Source organism: Calidris pugnax, unplaced genomic scaffold, assembly GCF_001431845.1.
Source record: "Calidris pugnax isolate Ruff unplaced genomic scaffold, ASM143184v1 scaffold324, whole genome shotgun sequence".
Taxonomy (NCBI): domain Eukaryota; kingdom Metazoa; phylum Chordata; class Aves; order Charadriiformes; family Scolopacidae; genus Calidris; species Calidris pugnax.
In genome coordinates, this window is record NW_015091153.1 from 705552 (window position 1) to 706120 (window position 569).

Genomic DNA, 569 nt, shown 5'->3' on the forward strand with positions numbered 1-569 from the left:
TTTCCTTTTTTTTTTTTTTTTTCTTTCTTTTTTTTTTTTTTTCTTCTTCCCTCCCGTGTCTTAATTAACATTTTTTTCCCCCCTTGCTCTCTAATCCAACATATGTAGGGCATAATTTCCCGAGCCGTGTAATGGGCAAACTGGGATGCGGCGGAGGGAGAGGTGGGAGCGCTCCCCCCACCCCCCCCCGCGCGATATTTAACCCCCCCCCCACCCCCCCCCCGCGCGATATTTAACCCTAATCCCCCCTCCAAAACCAGCTTTTGGGGGGTTTTCCCCTATTTTTGTCGAATTTTTGCCCTCTTTCCTAGGAGTTGGCACTTTTTGATCCCCTGCCCTTCCTCTGAGGAAGAGGATGGGGCTCCCCCCACCCCGGAACAGCCAGAAAATAATGATTTTACTGGGGAAGAAAATGTTGTTTCTCGGGAGTTTTTGGGCAAAGGATTTTTTCCAAACATCACCTGGTTTTATTATGTTTATATATATATATATTGATTTATTTCCGCCGTCCAATTGCAGGTTTGGGTCCTTTTTCTGACACCTGCCACCCAAATCCACCCCCATCCCGG